The sequence below is a fragment of the Vulpes vulpes genome, chromosome 6 (assembly GCF_048418805.1).
Source record: "Vulpes vulpes isolate BD-2025 chromosome 6, VulVul3, whole genome shotgun sequence".
NCBI lineage: Eukaryota > Metazoa > Chordata > Mammalia > Carnivora > Canidae > Vulpes > Vulpes vulpes.
In genome coordinates, this window is record NC_132785.1 from 23,265,193 (window position 1) to 23,285,243 (window position 20,051).

At 33.8% G+C, this 20,051-nt stretch overlaps 1 pseudogene; it reads left to right on the forward strand.

Annotated features, from left to right (window-relative positions):
* The first annotated feature begins 17,824 nt into the window (after positions 1-17,824).
* LOC112910949 (tRNA selenocysteine 1-associated protein 1-like) lies at positions 17,825-18,789 on the forward strand (annotated as a pseudogene).
* The last annotated feature ends 1,262 nt before the right edge of the window (positions 18,790-20,051 follow it).

A 20,051-nucleotide genomic window follows, 5' to 3' on the forward strand; every position in this document is an offset into this window, starting at 1 on the left:
TTCAAATGTGCAGAAAAGTTGAAAAAAGAAAGTGTATTAAGAATGCTCATATACCTATTATTTAAATTCACCAAATGCAAATGTGGTTTAATTATAGAAACCAAAAAAATTTAACTGGCTATGTTAGTCAAATTTTGAAGGGAAAAAAAAGAGAAAAAAATATACATGTTTAGAAAAAAATATGTGATAAAATTTAACAACCTCTCAGCAAATTAAAGAATAAAAAGAAATTTTTTTCATGTTGAAACATTATTTTCAAAATACTTTCAGGATACATCTCCTTAAAGGAGAAATATTTAATATTTTCCCATGAAATTTAAGACAAAACTAATGTATTCACTATCATATTCCTATTTGGCAGAAGAAAGAATTATAGATATAAAGATATAAAGTATGATCAAAACTGTCATTACTAGCTGATGTCATAATGTATACATAGAAAAACCAAAACAATTTCCAAACATAATTAAAATTAATGAGTGACTTTATAAAGCCTGCTGAATAGTCAGTAAACAGTTATCAATTCTATTTTTATATACATGCATCCAGCATTTGGGATTTTACATTGAAATATAATGCCATTTACAATCTGACAAAGATTAAATATCTAGGAATAAACCTAATGAAGAATATGGAAAATGACCACACTGAAAACTGCAAAATATTGCCAAGGAAAATGACAGGAAGGCTTAAAGAATGGAGAGTAATACTATATTTATACTTTGGAAGGCTCAAATTTTTAAGATACCAGTTTTCTTAAAATTAGTTTATATATTAATGTAATCCCAATAAAATTGTATGTATATGTATAAACTGACACTTGAAAATTTATATAGGAAGAGAAAGATCTAGAATGCCATGCTACCTTGAAAAATAAGCTGGAATGACTTACACTATGAGAAATCAAGACTTTTTATAAGAAAAAATTAGACATTGTTTTGTTGGTAAAAAGTTGCAAAAAAATGAAGCAATAGAGAGTACAAGAATAGACATATATATGGTCACTTAATATTTGACAAAGATAACCACTGCAAATCACTCAAAAATGGCTTCCCCTTTCAATAAACATTGTTTGAACAATTACATACTTTTATGGAAATGTAAAATAATTTGACTTAGACTTCACATCCTAGACAGATGTGAATTCAAGGTGAATTGTAGATTTGAAGTTAAATATAAACAAACATCCAGAAAAAGATTGGGTAACTTTGAGTAAGAAAAGACTTCTGAAATAGACCATTAAAGTATTGATCATAAAATAATTATTTGAGGACACCTGGGTGGGTCAGTCAGTTAAAAATCTGCTTTTGGCTCAGGTCATGATCCCAGCGTCCTGGGATCCAGCCCACATTAAGCTGCCTACTCAGTGGGGTGTCTGCTTATCCATCTATCCCTCCTTGTTCTCTCTCTCTCTCTCTCAAATAAATACATAAATTTAAAACATTTTTTGAACTTTATTAAAATTAAAAGCTTTTGTACATGAAAGGACAGCATTAAGAGAGTGAAAAACCAAGCCACAGATTATAAAAAGATATTCACAAAATGTATAACTGACAAAGGATATATTGTCATATCCAGCATATAAAAGTATATCCTACAAAAAAATAAGAAAAAGACAATCTGAGTTTTACAAATGATCAAAAACTCCAAGGCACTTTATAGAGAATATACCTATCGCCAACAAGCATAAGTAGAGGTGCTTAATCCCATTACTCCTCTAGGATATGCACTTGAAACAAGGAGATAGTACTTCACACACATCTAAAGGTTAAATTTAAAAAGTCTGCCAAAAAAAACCTAAAAAAATAAATAAAAATAAAAAATAAAAAGTCTGCCAATATAAAGTGTTGTAAGGATGAAAAGCAACTGGAACCATCAGTCAATGCTAAAGGATTGTAAATTGGCAGGCACTTTGGAAAACTGTCATTATCTTTGGAGGTAAAACATAGGCCTAGCTTATGACTCCAAAATTTTGCTTACAGGTGCCTACCCAAGAGAAATGAGCATATGTGGCCAGAAAAAAAAAAGATATGCATAACAGTGGAAATAAGAATTTTATTTGTAATTGCTCAAAACCATTACAGCACAATTATCAACAAGACAATGAATAAACATTTTACTTGTTAAATAAAATACTACATAGAGAAATGAAAGCAAAGTACTGATAAATACAATATATGAAAAAAATCTCATAGACCTAATTTCGAGAAATGAAGCTAACTCCTCAAGAGTACAAACACTTATGATTCCATTTATATGAAATTTTAGAACAGGTAAAACAAATCAAAAGTGATAGAATAGTGGTTACATTGAGGAGGGCAAATATTGACTGGGACAGGACACAAGTTAACCTTGCATTTATCTAAAAATTTAATAGATAGAACTATTTATGCTGTGATAAGATTATTTCACTATCATTCGGTTCACTTTATGTGCTTTAAAATATGTATCTTACCATATCAATAAGCAAGTAAAAACAAAAGAGATATTGAAAGGAAATATAAGTATTTAAGTGACACAGTGCCAGCAAAATAAAATAAATAAAATAAAATAAAGTTTGACATTTCTTATGTGATTTTCCTTTGCTTTATGCACCAAACATTATGGAATATATGGTATCTTGACTTTTGCTCTTTACTTCAACTTCTGGTGGATAGTTCTTTCTCCTACCCCTCCCTACATATAAAGACAGAAGTGTTTTTGCCAGGAGAGGCCGTTAGTAAACTCAAAAGATAATAAGACAACTGCTGTACCTCAATATTAAGCTGATTATATACATTTTGGCCTGGCGTTTCAAGGAAGGCTACACTGAAGAATCAGTTTTGAATAAGAGTAAGTGAACAAAAGAAGGCTTGATAGTTTACCCTGTTTTCAGCAGGATCTACAGGCCCATAGAGACTTTGCAGTGTAAAGTGAGCTAAGCTCCATGCAAACAGTAGAGCCCTAATTGTGAGGTTTTAATTTCAATTCTTGTTGACAAGCATAGATAGACAAGACAAAACTTTTCATATCAATTTGAATTATTGCAAAGTTAAGAAGAATCTGGAAGGATTAAGTTCTCTAGAAGTATATTAACTCTCATTTGACTTTGGATATATTAATTTTATAAACTCCAAAAGGTATAAAGGTTTAAATGCCTGTGCTAAAAATACTCTCTCTCCAGGAATAAAGGATGCTCAGGACATCAAGAAGGACTGGTTGTGGTTAGTCATATGATTGGATGGCACAGGCCTAAGAGCTAGGTCCAAATGGTAAACAAAACAAAGTAAAACAACAGTAACAACAATAACAACAAAGACACAGCTAGAAAATGTTAAAGGGGAACATTTTTTTTTATTTCCCTTGCTCCTAAGTAAGAGAATCCCAAGTAAACAGTATTCCAGGCACTATAAAGCTCCTAACTTACATTCCACAGGAGAGTATAATTTGTGATACAGATTTCAGATATATTTGTTAAAGAAATAGATTAATTCATTGCAAAACTCAATATTATTTGCCTATATATCCAGTCTATTTCTTACAACCTATTTTGATCAGCAATAAATATGACATTTAGATATTCATTTACCTGAATTTTTAATTTTTTTTAGTTAATTGGTTCACAACTTAATGGCTATAAGAGGTTTATCCTTTACTTATCACCTGAAAACCATAGCAGGATATAACTTGAAAAGTGGATATGAGACCCTGGAATGGAAAGGAGAAGCCTAGAATGAAGATGTGCATTTCTTCAGTAATCACAGAATCATTGTTAACAGACTGAATGCCCAAAGGAAATGTCCAGAAAGTGGAAAGAGAAGCCTTGGATGATTCCAACTTTTACATGCCCTTAGAAGATGAATTCAATGAAGGGGAAATGGAAGCAGTGCTTAAAAAGCAGGCATAAAAACAATACTATTTTGTCCCTGACTTGAGAGAATGTGATGGTGTCAAGGAGGGAAATAATACTGTTTTGTTCATTCTACTGAGAGATCAAGTAAAATAGCTGAAAAATGTCTGCAGCGTATAGGAATGTGAACTTTATTGGCACATATGTGAATGTTCATTGGGACAAATGTTGTTGCTAGACACTGGGTAGGTTTGTTTGAGAAGTTAGTGCAGATAAGAAGATGGAGACAGTCAATGTAGAAAATTCTCTTAAAAATTATTGCTGTAGGGGCACCTGGGTGGCTCAGTCAGTTACGTGTCTGGCTCTTGGTTTCTGCTCGGGTCATGATCTTGGGGTTGTGACATCAAAGCCTGCCATAAGGCTCCATGCTGTGCATGGAACCTGTTCAAGATTCTCTCTCCCTCTCCTTCTGCAGCCCTCCACTCATGTGCTCTCATTCTCTCTCTCTCTAAAAAAAAAAAAAAAAAAAAAAAAAAAAAAAAAAAAGAAAAGAAAAAAAAAGGTCACTATAAAGGAAAGAGATAGACATTAAATGCAGTGGAATGTGGTAACAATTGATTACATTTTTTCTTTAATGGGAAAACATAAATATGTTTAATAATCAATGAAAAGGATATGATAGGAAAGAAATATTTGAATATGCCAGATAACAAAAAGGATAATTTAAGCAATAAGCATGAGTTTGCCCTTAAAATTCTCAGTATTTATAAGCTTATAAATACCATAGAAAAATTAGGTATCATTTACTAAATATATGAAAACTTTTATTCTTCTTAAAATGCAAGATTGCTTTTTCATTAAAAGAGCAAATATTTAAAAATATTTTAGAAACTCTTGAGATATACATGGATTTTTCCTTTGAGCCTAATAAAATTCTGTAATGTTATTTATAGCATGGACTTTAGACTCAGGCAGACTTGTATTTGATTCCTTATTGTATTTAGTGGTTGCATGACCTTGAGGTCTTTAATAGTCTGTATCTGATATCATCAGATGAACACTTCACTATGAAGGTATTTACTTTTGCTTACTCATGCTGTTTTTCCAATTTTATGTTATTTTATCTTATCTATTTGATTTAAAGAAAATTATAAATAATATTTTACCTATTATACCCTACCAGAAAGGATTGCCTTGTATTTATTTGTTTGACAAATATAATAACACATTTTCATAGATTATGTCTGCACCACTAATTATGATTTCTTGATATAATTTTATGCTTATAAAAACTTTCTAATCCCAGCAAATCTTTTATATATTTTTGAAGCGATTGAATAAAATTCAACAGTGATATTCTGGCATAGTCAAACCCAGTTTAAGCAAAAAAAAAAAAAAAAAAAAAAAAAAAAAATTTACCATCATCTTGAAGTCCCTGTGTACTCTTTAAGATACTATTACTATCTTTCTACCCTCAAAGGTATTTTCTACCCAGAATTTTGTTTGTGAAATTCCGATGCTACTCTTGACAGTGTTATAATTAAGTTTGTATCCGTTAATATATGTTATTTAACATGGTTTTGCATTTTAAAAATGATACACTACTATACATATTTTAAATAACTTTTGTTTTTTACATATGGTATTACTAAGATTCAGTTATGTAACTGCAGGAAACAATGATTAATTTTTTACTGGTATAAAGTACTACGTTGTGATTGTATGATTGTTATGCTATAATTTATCAATCCACTGATTATCAGTGAACATTGGTAGAGATTTGAGTTGTGCCTCTTTTTTTCTCTCACAAGTAATGCATGTTGTATATGTTTGCTTTTGCATGTTTAGAAGTGAACATATAGAAGATATGCTGTAAGATATATACCTAAGAGTAAATTCCTGGGTTAGAATTTTCAACTTTATTAGATAAATCATTTTTTTCCAAGTTTCTACTCATTTATATTTTCACCCACAGGGCTTAAAGAAATAGAAATATAATGACAATTCTTTTAATTCTTTTAAGACAATTCTTTTATTTCTGTGGGGAAGAAAATAGCATAGATGCATGGTAGCAGCCAGGTGAAAAAATGAAATTGAGGAAAATTTTAATTATTTTTAAAAATGTGCTTATAATAGAAGAAATAAGATCAAGTATATGAGGCAATGCAGCCGCCACCACTAGATATTTAAACATGATGACAAAGTAATAAATGTAGAAGAATCACTAGTTTATGGTCTTTCACAGATGAAAGGGTTATGGTTTAGTGAATACCTATTGGGAGTAGCTCTAAATAAAAGTATGGATAATTCAGCCAGGGTAATAGGCTGGAAAACAGTGTGTGAGTACAGATTCTGGTTAGGTAGGTCAATATTGTGGAAGGGGTCTGTAGAATATAATTGGCTCCTCAGCCCCAGTAAGGTAGTAAGCAAGGTCATTGGCTGACACTATATGGACATCTTTTCCTTAACTTAGAATGAAAGTATTATTGATTAACCTCCTTAACTTTAGCTGTGATCAACTTTATCCCCAAATATCAGCTCCCTCTTCAGGTTTTTTTTTTTTTTTAATTTTTTTTTAAATTTATTTATGATAGTCACAGAGAGAGACAGAGAGAGAGGCAGAGACACAGGCGGAGGAAGAAGCAGGCTCCATGCACCGGGAGCCTGATGTGGGATTCGATCCGGGGTCTCCAGGATCGCGCCCTGGGCCAAAGGCAGGCGCCAAACCGCTGCGCCACCCAGGGATCCCCCTCTTCAGGTTTTTAGACATAACTACAAATGTGAGTTTGGTTCTTTTCATCCACTACTAAAAGACAGAAAGAAAGACAGAAAGAAACAGAGGAGAGAGAGAGAGAGAGAGAGAGAGAGAGAGAGAAAATAAGAGAGAAAAATAGAGAAAAAGAAAGCAAGCAAGCAGGAATATAAGTATGTGTATCTCTGTATAATATTTTTACATACTATTCTAAAATATCTATAATTAACATTTTGTGAAGAACATTTCTCCTCTTACTAATGTTATTCAATACCGTGTGTGTGTGTGTGTGTGTGTGTGTGTGTGTGTGTGTATGTGTGAACATACCTAATGATTGAGAGCACTTAAGACTCAGACTGCCTGGGTATGGATTTCAGTTGCAACTCTGACTAGCTCTGTGACCCTGGACACATTTTATAAACTTTTTTTGCTGAAATTTTCTCATCTTTAAGTAAGGATAAAACTATGCCTTTCTAAGAAGTTAATATTTATAAAACACTTAGAAGAGTCCCTAATGAATATTAGGCACCATTTAGGTAATTGTTAAATAAATATATAAATGGATGTATATTGCTTTAATAGTTCTTGGTTACTGATTTTAACTGCTGTATACTATTCCATTATGTGTTTATATTTAACCTTTTACTGGCTATTCTAGTCACATTTAACTATGTTTCTCTACAAACAAAAGTTTATAAAAAATTCCTTTTTTTTTTTTTTGTCCTTTTGTATACATGTGCTAGTTTTTCTTTAGGATCAATCCAAGAAATTGGAATGCTGAAGCAACTATATTGAATGAATATTTCCAGTTTTAATAAAGATTTGAACTCAGTAAATTTGTTCTCATATATGTATTTTCTTATAATATGTACCCCTTTTGTAACATACTCACCAACATTTGATATTGTCACTTAAGCTTTTGCTAGGCTGTGTCAACTTAATGTAAATTTGTTCTTGTTATAACATGTATCCTGATTAATGCTGTGATAGAGAATATATTCATATAATAAACAACTCTATAGTCTGTACAATATACAAGTCATTGTTCTAGGCACTGTGCATACAGCCATCATAGGACTTCCTCTGTCATATTTAGGTCTCTCTTTTTATCCCTTTTGATCATAGTAAGGCATTGAAACTGCTGATTATTTTAAGAGTGTGTTTTTTTTTCTTTTCACAAAAGGGATTTTTATTGTAGTCATACATGGTTTCTCAGTGCCACAGAAAATTGCAATGTAGGAACAATTTTTGGATGGTTCCTTACAGAAACATGATGAGTTCTCAAAAATGAGGTGTTCAGGAATGTGGTTAATGAAAAGTAAAAGTGATCAAGAGAAGAGAGGATGTGTAGCATGTGTATCAAATGATTACTTTTTAAACTTCTCTGAGCTCTGATAACTCTTTTCTCAAGTAAGATCCCAAGAAAATTCATCAGAAACTAAAGTGATTGTGCTGCCAAGTACAAGGAATACAAGGTTTATCTGATAAGGAAACCATGAGAAAAGTGGATTGGGATGGGCACAGACTTATTCTGTGCCCTAATAAAAAGGTTTTTATATATTTATTATCCATTTCCTCTTCCATGAATTATCTAATCACATACTTTACCATTTCTACTATTGAATTATTCTATTTTTATTGATCTGTAGGAATTTCTAATCTGGAAACTGTATGTCAATGGTTTTTGCTCATATTGGTGAAAATATCGTGCTGATTTTGTTGTTTTATTCATTTTCACTTGTATTTTAGGTTTACTTGTAGTATTATTTAAAGTTTTTTTATTTTGAGATAATTGTAAATTCACATGAAGCTGTAGAACACATAGTAGATATTTCGTGTAACTTTCACCCAGTTTCTTCCAACAGTAACATCTTGCATGATTATAGTTCTGGAAATTAATATCAATTGTCTACCAATCTTATTCACATATCACAGGTTTTATATCAACTCAACTGTTTGTGTGTGTTTGTATGTGTGGATATGATTCTATGTAGTTTTATTATATGTGTACATTCATGAATCTATCACTGTAGTAAACATACGCAACAGCTCCATCACAAGGATCCCATATGATACCCTTTTTAGTCATATCCACTTCCCTACCTCTTCTCTTCCTCAGTCCCTGTGAAAAACTAGTCTGGTCTGTATAGTTTCATTTCAAAAAGTTGTAGAAAGAAACTGTTAACTTCTGAGGTTGACTTTTTTTTTAAACCAATATTTTATTTTATTGATTTTCCTGTATTATTTTTATGGTTAATTATTCCATTGATTTTTTAAGTCTTATCCTTTTTATTTTTTTCATTCTACTTGTTTTGCTTTTTGTTCTTCCTCTCATCGTTTGCTGAAGTTGGAAGTCTATTGGTTTGAGAACTTTCCACTTTTTTAAAAAAATATTGTATTTATTTATTCATGAAAGACACAGAGAAAGAGGCAGAGAGACAGGCAAAGAGAGAAGCAGGCTCCCTGCAGAGGGCCCAAAGCCGAATTCAATCTCAGGACCAAGGATCATGCCCTGAGCCGAAGGCAGATGCTGAACTGCTGAGCCCCTCAGGTGTCCCAACTTTCTGCTTTTTTAATGTAAGACTTTAATGTTGTAAATATTCCTCTTAGCATCGGTTTAAATCACATCACATATATTTTTGACATGTTACATTTTCATTTTTTAATTCTATGAATGTTTTATTTCCTTTCAAACTTCATCTTTGATTGATATACTATTTAGTAGTATTGTTTTTAATTGCCAAATATTAGATTTAATGATGTCTTCCTTTTATTGATTTCTAGTTTGATTCCATTAAGAATAAAAATATACTATTCTATTTTTTTTAATTTGTTGAGGTTTATATTATTTCTAAGGATATGGGGTATTTTAATGTTCTTTTTAAAATATATTCTACTCATGGGTAGAGTATTTACATATGTCAATTAAATCATATTATTAATGATATTGCTCATATTTTCTACATTTTGGCTGATTTCCTATTTCATTCCAGTTGCTGAGAGTGCCTCCACTATAATTGTGGATTTGTGTATTGCTTCTTTCAACTCTGTCAGTTTTGTTTCATATATCTTGAGGTTCTGTTGTTTACAGTTTTCCCACTTCATATTATTATGTGTTTCTGGTACACTGATCCTTTTATTATTATGTAATATCCCTTTTTGCTTTTAGTAATTTTCTTTGCTCCAAAGTCTTCTTTATCTGATCTTAATGTAATCACTCACATTTTCCTTTTGCAATTATTGTTTTCATGGTATATCATTTTTATCCTTTTATGTTAAATCTACATATGTTGCTGAAGTTGAATTGATCTTATAGGCAACAGGATGATGTGCTTGTGGCTGCTTTTGTCAACTTGACTTTTTGGTTGATACTTCTTGGTGGTTCCCCTGGGCTTGTGAGAACACCTAATTCAACCTGATGGAGGATTTAGTGTAACTAGGCCAACTTCTGTTGCAAGATTGCAACTCAAGGGATGCTGGGCCTTCAGCTTTTGAATGACAGGTTATAAGAGGCCCTGCCTAAATATTGTTCCTCTAGTCATAGGGTTTCTAACCAATCTTTTTTTCTCCTCCTACTTTTCAGAATACTCCTTTGACTGCCTCTTGCATTGTTTTCATGGTTTACAGAGGTACTTGGTTGTGGAAGGATGATTGATGGCAGAGATATATAAGTCTATTCCAACTTGTCCAGATTGGCTCTTTAATTAGAATTATTATTATCTAAAGTGTTAGAGTTTATTTATTTATTTATTTTTAGATATTTTATTTATTTATTCATGAGAGACACAGAGAGAGAGGCAGAGACATAGGCAGAGGGAGAAGCAGGCTCCCTTTGGGAGCCTGATGTGGGATTCAATCCCAGGACCCTGGGATCACAACCTGAGCCAAAGGCAGATGGTCAACCACTGAGCCACCCAGTTGCCCTAAAGTGTTAGAGTTTAAATGATCGAGTACCTACTATATATCTGGATGTGTGGTCACTACTCCACATGTCCTTGTACTTTACTTTTTATATATTTTATATCACAGCAATATTTTGTGTAATTTTGAAAACATATGACACATTTTGACATTTGTTATTGTAAAACAGAGGGATAATTCCCTTTGCATTTTATATCTCTTGCTATAATAGTTACTGGAAGATATTCCTAGTGCAGGCTTCACATGCTTTAATAGGCAAAGTAACCAATGTGCTATGTGTTGCTCATTAAAAAAATTTAGAGCCTAATCTTCACTTGTTTTGTGTATCTTGTCTTCCAATTAAATTATTCCCTGAAATATTGCATTTAAATTGCTTTATATCTACACTCAGTAACATTATTGATAAAATATAGTTTTGGCGTACCCTCTGAACTTTCTGGATATTTAACATTCTGGGTCATGAGATTGTCCTCTATGTAACTTATGAATCAATTTGATGATCTGTTTATGCCTGGATTTATTACCTAACAGATGTCTGTGTAGTTAGAGACCCATATGAATATTGTATCCTGTGGCTTAAAATGCCTTTCAGGTGATCAATTATAATGGAGATTAAAAGACTGTGAATTTAGAAGATAATTTAACAAAACCACTAATAATGGCAAAATAATTGGATTTTTCACATTATGTTGAGGATTCCAAAAAAAAGTTTATGTAGCTGACTCTGTTGTCACTATTCCACATGCATTTTTATTATTACTAATAATTTAATATAACAACACCAAACACCTTAAACTATTCAGTAACCACATTTTTAAAACATCAAATTTATGCTGATTTGATGTTTTTATTTTTCGATATCATCATGAAATTGTATGAAGGAGGAATACAGATTTTCCAAAAGTTACTTAGAATTAATGAGTAAAACAACTTGAAAACCACTGTTAGGTACATTGTATCCTAAAAATGATTAGCTGAGGAGAGAGTACTGTGGTTTTGTACATTGATGAAAATATCTAAAGATAATATGAGATAAAATGGGAAAAATAATATGTTGAAATAATGTATGGAAGGAGATTTATATAAGGAGGAACAAAGCATAAAATTGTGGAGTTTAAGTTAAACATGTTTAAGGAAACATTTAGTAGAATATGTTTGCTTAGATTGTGTTTAATTTATTGTTCTTGAGGGGCAATGTGAGGATTATATCTAAAGAATTATATGCTATGGAGACTATGGGGAAAGTGGAATGCTAGATTACTAATAAATTAATATAAATTAATACATTTAAATTTTAAATGTTATATCAAATAATTAATTTTATATAATTAATTTATAAAATCTCCTAAACTTTATAACTAGAGATGATTTATATAGGCTATCAAGAAAGATATGAAAACATGATAATTTTCTTAAAGTATTAATCTGAGACATTAGCAAGATGGCAAGTGGGAAGTCTCAGACCCTCCTTTCTCCCTTGAAAACAATACATAGACTAATATTTCCTGTGGAAAAATATTCAGAAAGTAATTAAGAGGCTTCCAGACTTCAGATAAGAGCAGAACCAGCTTCATGGAGCTGGTAAGAGAAATCATGGCACCTGCTCACCATAGTCCCTTCTCACAACATAGTGCCATGGAATCAGGAAGAAACGTCTACCTCTCAATCAAACTCTGGGCCGGGAAAGAGAATACTGGACCATACGATATTCCGACATTTCGGGGAGCTGCCTGAGGGACTGGTTTCTGTTTTACCTTTTTCAGAATTTGGATGGACTTAACATCCTCTAAAGCCTGGGAATCATTGAGAAGAAAAAAAAAAAGGGCTGGACAGCATATTGTTGTTCAACAGACCTGCAGTGAAGCAGACAAGCTGATAAAGCTTGAGGGCCTCTCCTCCCAGAGGAAAAGAGAAGAATGAAACATATGTCCAGTGTTCTAGCTTTTCAGGAAACTGCCTAAGAGACAAGTTCTTGACTTGCCTGATTTGGCATTTATGGGACTCAGCGTTATCTAGATGCTGGGGGCTACTGAGAACAAAAAAAAATCTGGATAGTGTGCTCTGCTGCCTCAGAGCATCCTTAGTACATTAGATAAACATTAGAGGGAGCAAGAGGTTACAAGCTCCTGAAAGAAAGGAAAAAATGAAAAAGAAAGAAAGATAATCAGCCAAGCCCTCTAATCAAGAATCTACATGTATAACATGTATAACTACAGAGAAGACGCATCCACAGTTTGAGAGGCCCCCAGAATCTCTAGTTAAGCTGACTGGTGAAGGTCTTTCCCTGAACCAAAGCAGTGGCTACTTTCTCAAATATATAGAAACCAACACAAAATTAAAAGGCATGTGGAGGAAAATGAGGGAAAATGAGGTACCTATATACCTGATATAGGTATCTTATTATACCTATATCAAAGGTATAATAAGATAAATTTCCAGAAATCAATCTTAAAGACATCGATATTTGTTAAATGAAAAAGATTTCAAAATAACCATTATAAAGATACTCAACAAGCCTGTGAAAACAATGAAAATAAAATGAGAACTTCAACAAAGAGATAGAAAATACATGAACCAGTAAATTTCTGGAACTAGTAAGGGGATTGAATCAGTAGTTCAAAATCCTCCAACAAAGAAAAGCCCAAGGCAGATGACTACTAGTTAATTCTGCCAAACATTTACAGAGGAATTAGCACTGGTTCTTCTCAAATCCTTCCAAAAAATGAAGGAAGGGGAACATTTCTGTTTTCATTTTATAAAGCCAGAAATACCCTGAATAAGAAGACATTACAAAAAAAGAAAACTACAGGCCAGTATCCTTGCTAAACATACATGCAAAATCATTCGCAAAATACCAGTGAACTGAATTCAATAGCACATTAAAAGGATCATATACCTCGACCAAGTGGGATTTATAACTAGGATACAGGGATGATTCAACATATCAAGGTCAGTTAATATGATAAAATACATCAGTGTAACAAAGATAAAAATCACATGATCTCACAGATGCAAATAAAGCATTTGACAAAATTCAAGATTCTTTCACAATAAAAACACTCAACAAACTAGAATAAAAGGAAATGATCTTAATATAATAAAGGCCTTATATGACAAGCCCACAAAACTGAGAGCTTTTTCTCAAACAACAGGACTAAGGTATGAATGCCCACTTCCACCACTTTTATTAAGCATAGCAGTGGAAGAGGTCAACTAGGAAGATGGTGGAATAGGAGGACCCTAAATTCACCACAGATATAACTAGATAATACCTATGTCAGCATAAATAACCCAGGAAATAACCTGAAGACTGGCATACCATAACATAACATTTTGGCATAACTCCAAAATGAAAGGCAAAGAAGAGGCCACATTGAAGAAGGTAGGAAGGATGAATACACTGTCTTGGGAAGAAAACAGACAGTGGCTATCCACAGTGTGGAAGGAACTAGTGGTGTGGAGAAGAGCAGAAAACAGACTTTCACACCAGAGGGTCCATGAATGGGGAAGACAAATCTCTGTAATATTTGCCTTGGAAAGTGAGAGGGGCTGAATCTCAGAAATTCTTAAAACCAGCAAGATTGAAAGCCTGGAATTTTAGAAATCAGTGAGTTGGTCTCTGGGAAAGCCCTGAGGGCATTAAGAAGTATAGTTCCTGCTCTTAAAGAGACAGATAACAAGTAGCCCATGCAGGTACAGAGCACAGAACCAGTAGTTTGTAAAACACTGGGGGCAGATGGGAAGGAGACTGACTTGCTCACCTCAGAGCATGGCCTAAAAAGACAGGGATCATTGGGATACTCCTCCAGGAACAAATGAACTAACAGGTGCCATTTCCTTCCCCCACCCTCCAGACATTTGAAACTAAAATAGGGTTCATACTCCTTACCTAACTTGCTTGCACCAAGCCCAATCCCTCCACATTTTTGTAGATCTACCTTTCCCAGTCACAGGTACCTTAGTCCCAGTACTGTAGGCCCTTTCCCCAGAAGACCAGCACAAACCCTGCCAACACCATATCTCCTGACCCATGTATTTTATGGGACCTCAGTTCTGGAAGTGGTGGATGTAGGTCTCCCTTTGCAAACATACCACTGCACATTTTGCTATTCTCAAAAGACAAAGGAACTCGGGAGACAACTGGACTGAAGGAAAAAAAAGGCCAAGACTCAAAGGCACACACCACACATAGGAGACGCTCCCAGAAGTACCGGGTCTTGGGGAACAGAGGACACTGAACTGGAGGGCACAACAGGACCTCTTCTTCATAAGACTGTTATTATTAAGAGCAAGAAAAGTAGCTGACTTTCATAACATAGAGAAACAGACAAAGTTAGACAAAATAAGGAGACAGAGAAACATCTCTCCAATGAAAAAACAGGCCCAAACCATAGCAAGAGTCCAAAGTCAAACAGATGTAAGTAATATGCCTGGCAGAGAATTTAAAGTAAATGATAAAAAAGATACCGTACTAAAGAAAAGAGTGGAGGTCATCAGTGGAACTTTTAACATGGAGATTTAAAGATCCTATCAGAGATTAATACACAATAAATGAAATTAAAAATACACTTGATGGAATAAATAGCAGACTAGATGAAGCAGAAGAGCAAATTAACAACCTGAAAGGATAAGGACCAAAGAAGAGGAAAGAAAAGTATTCAAATTGAGAATAGTCTTAGGGAACTGAATGACTCCATCATAGGTAATAATATTTGCATTATAGGGATCTCAGAAGAAAAGAAAGATAAGGGCCAGAAAATTTATTTGAAGAAATAATAGCTGAAAACTTCCCTAATTTGAGAAAGGAAACAGAGATCCAGATCCAGGAGACACAGAGATGCCCCCAAAAAATTTAATTCAAAGAAGGTTCACATTGAGACACATAGTAATTAAAATGGCAAAAAACAGCAATAAAGAAAAAAAATTAAAAGCAGCAAAAGAAAGTTAGATACAAGGGAAGCCCCATAAGGATATCAGCAGATTTTTCAATAGAAATTTTGCAGATGGGCAGCCTGGGTACCTCATTGATTTAGCACTGCCTTTGGCCCAGGGTGTGATCCTGGAGACCCAGGATCGAGTCCTGCATCGGGCTCCCTGCATGGAGCCTGCTTCTCCCTCTGCCTGTGTCTCTGCCTCTCTCTCTCTCTCTCTCTCTCTCTCTGTGTGTCCCTCATGAATAAATAAATAAAATCATAAAAAATAAATAAATAAATAAATAAATAAATAAATAAATAAATAAAAACTTTGCAGGCCAGAAGAAAGTGGGATGATTCAAAGTGCTAAAAGTGAAAAATTCAAAGTGCTAAAAGTGAAAAATCTGCAGTCAATAATACTCCATCCAGCAAGGGTAACTCAAAATAGGAGTTCAAACTAAAGGAGTTCATGACCACTAAACCAGCCCTACAAGAAATATTAAAGGGGACTCCTTGAGTGGAAAGGAACACCATAAGTGAGACTATGGAAAGTAAAAACCACAAAAGCAGTAAAAATAAATATTTCTGCAAAAATCAAGGAATTCATATAATAAAAGGATGTAAAATATGACACCTCCCTAAAATGTGGGAGGGGGAGGAGTAAAAAGTGGGTCTAAACTTAAGTGACCATCAACTTAATATGGACTGCTATATGCAAAAGACATTATGTACAAATCTAATGGTAACCATAAATCAAAAACCAATAATAGTTACGCAAAGAATAAAAAAGGAATCCAAGTATATCACTGAAGAAAGTCATCAAACCATTAAAAAGAGCAAGAGAAGATCAGAGACAATCTTATAGAAGAAACCACAAAACAAGTAGCAAAATGGCAGTTAATACATATCTATCATAATTCCTTTGAATGTAAATGTACTATATACTCCCATCAAAAGACATAGAGTGACAGTGAATTAAAACAAAAACAAAAACAAAAACAAAAAACAAGACCCATTTACATGCTGCAAGAGACTCATTTCAGTCCAAAAGTCACATGCAGATTGAAAGTGAGGAGATGGAGGGACACATGGGTGGCTCAGTGATTGTGCATCTGCCTTTAACTCAGGGCATGATTCCAGAGTCCCGGGATTGAATCCCACATCGGGCTCACTGCATTGAGCCCGCTTCTCCTTCCACCTGTGTCTCTGCCTCTCTGTGTCTCTCCTGAAAAATGAATAAAATCTTAAAAAAAAAGTGAGGGAATAGAGAAATATTTATCATGCAAATGGATGCCAGAAGAAAGCTGGGGTAGCAATAGTTATATTGGCAAAATAGACTTTTAAAACAAGTCTGTAACAAAAGACAGAAGGACACTATATAATAATAAAGGGGACAGTCCAATAAGAGGTTATAACAACTGTAAATATGTAAGCACCCAATGTGGGAACAGCACATATATAAAAAGTTAATAACAACGAAGAAATCAGTGATAGTAATATGATAATAGGAGGTGACTTTAACACCCCACTTACATTGAGTAGATCACCCAAATAGAAAAACAGTGGCTTTGAATGACACATTGGATCACATGGATTTAGCAGATATATTCAGAATACTCCATCCTAAAACAGCAGAACACACATTCTTTTCAGCTCCACACAGAACAATTTCAAGAATAGATCACATTTTAGGCCACAAAACATGGCTCCAAAAATTCAAGACTGATGTTATAGCATCCATCTTTTCTGACCACAATGAACTATGAACAAACCACAATAAAACATCTGGAAAGAACACCAATACACCAATAACGTGCTATTTAACAATTTGAATGGGTCAATCAGCCAGGAAATCGAAGAAGAATTAAAAAGTTACATGGAAATAAATGAAAATGAAAACACGGTGGTCCCAAATCTTTGAGATGCGGCAAAAGTAGGATGTTTATAGCAACACAGACATACCTTAAGAAGCAAGAAAAAATCTCAAACAACTTAACCTTGCACCTAAAGGAGCTATAAAAAGAATGACAAACAAAAATCAATCCCAGAAAAAAAGAAAGAAGTAATAAAGATTAGAGCAGAAATAAATGATATAAAAAGTAAAAAAAATAAAATAAAATAAAATTAAAATTAAAATTAAAAATTAAAAAAAAAAAACAAATCAGTGACACCAGATGACATTAACTAATATATAGAAAACCAAGGAATCCACAAAAGGAACCGTTTGAACTAATAAACCTATTCAGTAAAGTCAAAGTATACAAAATCACAATATAGAAATAATTTGCTTCTATACTAATAATAAATTATCTAACAGAATAAATTAAGAAAAGAATCCCATTTCTTGCCTTGTAGTCTGGAGCCCATGCAGGCCTTCACACCCTACAAAATCCACATCAGGCTTCAGGCATGGTGACCAGCCTGTGTATGAATGAACTGTTGCCCTACATGAATGAGAATTTCATCTTCAGAGCCTCTGCCACCACGGAAGACATGGTGATGAGTGTCAAAATTATCCAAAATTGCCTCATGGAATCTCAGCTGGATACCATTTTGTAGAATCTGAAGATTTGGCCGTAGCCAAGAGGTGTTTGCATAAAATTAATGAGAAACCCCTTCCAGGACCCACACCTTTACTTAGCTTATAGCTGCACCAAGCTGGTGCATCTGGGCTTGTAGAACAATGGAGCTCAGTGCCCTTAGTGGTCATCTGTGCAACCCCTCATTTTATACAGGAGAAAAAAGTATGGCTGAGAAAAAAGAAGATGTTTTGGCCAAGACAGAATATATTAAACTGAACTATGCCACTTACATGAAGCAACCAGATAGCAGCCCTGAGTATTCCCTCTTTGTGGGGTATCTGACCCTAAATGTGGAAGATGGCATGCTGTATGAATTCTTCATTAAAGTCTATCCCTAATACTGGGAGGCAAGGTGATTTTGAACCAAACAGGTGTGTTTAAGGACTATGGTTTTATGAAAATCACAGATGAACTGGAATAGAAGTGAGCCTTGACTGACTGCCAGTGCTCCACTGGGGCCTACAGCAGTGCAGCTGAGCATGGCAATCCTCCAAGTGAGCCATAGTGATGTCAGTGGATTGTAGTCAGATGCACAGTTACAGCTATGACCACTATTACCAGCAGTACCAGAACGATTATGCCCAGTGGTGTTATGACCAGAACACAGGCAGCTATAGGTACAGCTGTACCCAGTATAGTTATACCGAAGCACTATAGACATATGAAGAATTTGGAGATGACATATTAGAGGACCCCATGCCACAGATGAATGTGATTGATGGACTGTCACTGGCAGTCCCTGGACTCAGTGTCTTTGGACATCCCTACCAGAATAGCCAGGACAAAGAATAAGCCAGAAAGGACTGTATGAGGGAGATAAAAGACTCCTTTTTAACAATAATGATGACAAAAATATATTGGAAGAACTTTTAAGTTTTTGAAAATGTTTTGTAAGATTTTAGTAGCTGACAATTCTAAGATTATGACTATTCCTGCAACACTCTTCCTTCATTTGACAGACACTTGAGTTTGAAAACCAAGGAACCAACTCTTAATGGTTGAACAGGTTTCCAAAAAAAAAAAAAAAAAAAAGAATGAAGGAAAGAAAGAAAAAAAATGAAAAAAATGAAAGCAATCCTGTTTGTGATAGCATCAAAAAATAAATAAATAAAATGCTTAGAAATAAACAACCATGGATGCAAAAGGCATGTACACTGAAAACTGCAAAACATTGCTGAAAAGAATTTTTAAAAGATACAGGTAAATGGAAAGGTATCTTGTGTTCATGAGTTGGAAGACTTGCTGTTGTTAAAATGTCCACAGTACCCAAAACAATGTACAGATTCAATGCAGCCTTTATCATGATTACTATGGCATTTTTCACAAAATGAAAAGAATAATCCTAAAATTCATATGGAACTAAAAAGGACCTCAAAGAACCAAAACAAAGAAGAACAAACCTAGAGGACACACACTTCCTGTTTTTAAAACATATGACAAAGCTACAGTAATTAAAACATATACCGGACAAAAACAGACATGTAGACCAGTAGAATGAAATAGAGCACTCAGAAATAAATCCACACGTATGTGCTCTTCTACTGATTTTTTTGGCAAGATTGCCACAATTGGGAGCACACAGTGGGGAAAAGATAGCCTCTTCATTAATGATTCTGGGAAAACTGGATATACACAGGGCAAAGAATGAAATTGGACCTTCATCCTACTATACACAGTTGTCAAGTCAAAATAAATACTTTAAGAACTTTAAGAAGAAAAGCTTTATGACATTGGTCTTGGCACTGATTTCTTGGGCATGACATCAGAAGCACAGGCAACAAAAGCATAAATAGACAAGTCAATGTATCAAACTTCTGTGGAATCAAACAATGTGCCAGACTTCTGCATGGCAAAGGAAAAATCAACAGAATGAAAAAGTAGAATAGAAAAATCAACAGGATGAAACGGGAGAAAATATTTTCAAGCCATATCTGTGATAAGAGAGAAGTTAATACTCAGTATATATAGAACTCATGTAATTCAATAGCAAAGTAAATGAATGACCCAATTAAAAACAGTCAAATGCCTTCAATAAAGACAGTTCTCCAGAAAAA